The sequence below is a fragment of the Procambarus clarkii genome, chromosome 12 (genome assembly GCF_040958095.1).
Source record: "Procambarus clarkii isolate CNS0578487 chromosome 12, FALCON_Pclarkii_2.0, whole genome shotgun sequence".
NCBI lineage: Eukaryota > Metazoa > Arthropoda > Malacostraca > Decapoda > Cambaridae > Procambarus > Procambarus clarkii.
In genome coordinates, this window is record NC_091161.1 from 33,328,346 (window position 1) to 33,331,630 (window position 3,285).

The window sequence follows — 3,285 nt, forward strand, 5'->3', positions numbered from 1 at the left end:
CAATAGGTCACGCTGAGGCTGACACCTGAAAAAAATTAATGTACCCCGTTATATTACAAAGCATAAGAAAAACACTCAGAACAAACCTATTTTAAATGTGTTGGGTTTTCGACAGTTCGATCCCAACAAACTACCTGAGTACACACACACACACACACACACACACACACACACGTGTATGCCGAGGACACCTACGGTGACGACAACGCCTACAGTGACGACAACGCCTACAGTGACGACAACGCCTACAGTGACGACAACGCCTACGGCACCGAGGTTTATGAAGTAGAAGAAATTTTTAATTTAAAAAGTTTTCAAATGAACACATGTGTATGCCGAGGACGCCTGCGGTGACAACGGCGCCGCTGACCAGACCACACACTTGAAGGTGAAGGGACGACAACGTTTCGTCGTCGTCCCTTCACCTTCTAGTGTGTGGTCTGGTCAACTTACTTTAGCCACGTTATTGTGACTTATTGCCTGCAACGGCGCCGCCTACGGTGACAACGACGACGCCATCCGCTTCCTTCCTTCACAAACAACCCTTTGTTACGATTGTGTACACTCGTGTCACTACTCCTGTCTTGCCTCCCCTGTACATTCCTAAGGTAATGTGGTGATGCAACCTAGTGGGCTGGATAGCAGAGTCCCAGTTTTCGTCTTTCCCCCATCGCTTGCTTTTTACGCTGCTGATCACAGCACTCACAAGCCAATTGTGACCTTGTACAATCCTTATGCGTTTTGTATCTCCTACTCGGTGCTGTGTAATAACCTATCATGTTTCAACGTGCATAGTCCAAAGGGCATTGGTCGTTCAAAATGTTCAATAGACATCATTAAGAACAAATCTTTCGTTATTCGAGACAAGTCAAAGGGATAAAATTCGCATACAAATCTGTGAAGATGGAAAGAAAAAGGAATTGGAAAAGAAGGATGTCCCAGCTGTGTTACTGAGTGTTGTACCAGAGCCCTGTAGTGGGCCTGATGGTGACCACTTCTAGTCCGTCCATGCTCCCACACGCTCTGGTAGGGAGGAGGGGGGTGGGGGCGGAGGAAGGGGGGGGGAGAGCTACAGACAAATTTTCTCCCACCGCACCAACATCCGCTTGGAGCCGATCAAGGGAATGCTGGTCCAAGCCTGGTGTTAGTTGCTGCTGCTACCATTTGCCTTTGTGGGTTACTGGTGTCCACTGAGGGTGACCAGACTGAATCGAGAATTTCATCCTACATGCACCTGAACTCAAACATCAAAACTGTATTAGCGTATGTCCTAGGTCTCCTTGACATTTGCTATCTTAAGAGCAGGATGATTTCTGCGGATGGAAATCCTGGGGAATAGAAGATTGCAGTGATACCGGGTCATTTTAAAATGATGCCGTACTAAATGCCTTTATGTATGAGTATATCTAAAGAAAGCGTCAGTGGATAGATCATGTGAATTATTACACATCATAAGAGTAGTGGGATTGAGGACTACGACGTGCAATTTTCATTTTTTCCTATGCACGTCGTAGCTTCATGGGTTTTTGAAAGCTACGACGTGCAATTTTCATTTTTTCCTATGCACGTCGTAGCTTCAGGGGTTTTTGAAAGCTACGACGTGCAATTTTCATTTTTTCCTATGCACGTCGTAGCTTCATGGGTTTTTGAAAGCTACGACGTGCAATTTTCATTTTTTCCTATGCACGTCGTAGCTTCATGGTTTTTTTTCCTGTTTTTTTTTCCCTATGTCTGTCGTAGCATCTGGGGTTTTTCCTAAGCCTGTCGTAGCATCATGGGTTTTTGTAAATTTTTTTGTTCCTATGCTGGTCTTAGCATCATAGTTTTTTGTTCCTATGCCTGTCGTAGCATCATAGTTTTTTGTTCCTAGGGATTAAAAAGCTGGTCCCTGGCATCCCCAAATTTCGTTGGCTTAGTGACCCTGCACAGACATTGCTAATGGTCAATGACGTCACCAGGTAGCCGCTCAGCATTCCTGCACCGGCATGTTCGAGGGGATTAAAAAGCCTGTTGTAGCATCATGGGTTTTGTGATACAACAGTATCCTTGAAACCTAATATAAAATACCATCATCCCTAGTCTATTTTTAATTTCATATTTACTTCCAACCATCACCCATTACATTTATCAAAGGGAAACAAGTATGTGAGGGAAGAACATAACTTCAGCACTGCAAGAAGTTATGTGTGTATTTTTCAAGTTCGTCCCCTGCTACCTGTATTTACCCAGGTCTTTTTTCCTAAATATAAAACTTTATCCAATTCATTCCTATTCTGTTTCATGTTGATACGTATAATAGGTTATAAATATTCCTCTTTACTATGACCATTCAGTCACACCTCTATCATGTCACCCCTATTTCTTTGTCGTCGTTCTAGAGAATGTAATTTGAGCTATGACAATCTTTCTTGAAGGTTCGTTTATTATACATAGGGCAAAAAATAATATGAAAAAACTGCTATCAGTCGTTTATATGAAAAACAGAGCCCTGGGCATTGGCGATTTCAATGCGTGTTCAGTAGTAAACCAATATTCTCTTTAACCGCATACACGTCTCACATTCGCTCAAACATACCACCCACACCTTGCTGTGGCATATAACAAATAAAAAAACGCATTCAGTAAAAGCAAGCCTCTCATGTTTTAAAATAAGGCCTTCTGCGGCGCGAGGCGCGCTAAATGCGGATCCCAGGAGGTTCACACATAAGTGTGAACTCTTAATCTGGCTTAATACCTCACCTATACTCTGTGCTTCATCAGAGTTGATATTCAGCTACATTAGCTCGTATTTTCGCTCATTGCTTATATTTTCTGTTATTAATAAACCCTAAAAAACCATCCTAACCTAACCTAACCTAACTTATTATATATAACAAACAAATACATTCTACAGACCAGTTATTGTAGTTGTTTAGTGACATCGTGAAAGGCCACCTCAGGTATAGGGATAAGGTATTGATGGCCATTAGCATATAGGTGTGAAGGTATTACAGTACCTTACTGGTCAACTATGTATGACGTCACCAGACAACCAATGCGACCTTTGGCGTCCTACTGGCATGAGTATTTGATGTTATTATTCAAAAATGACTAGACTATCCATCCCCACCTAACCTAATCAGAGGTATAAGAATATACATTTTAGTCATCCACAACTGTAATCATTATTCAGTGATAAGTTCAAAAGTATAACAGAATGCCAAATGTCATACTGCAATTTAAGCAGAATCGTACATCTGGCAGCATATCCATCCCCACCTAACCTAATCAGAGGTATAAGAATAT

General features: G+C 42.0%; 1 pseudogene; it reads left to right on the forward strand.

Annotated features, from left to right (window-relative positions):
- Positions 1-484: 484 nt before the first annotated feature.
- Positions 485-1,310, forward strand: LOC138364136 (motile sperm domain-containing protein 1-like; annotated as a pseudogene).
- Positions 1,311-3,285: the final 1,975 nt, after the last annotated feature.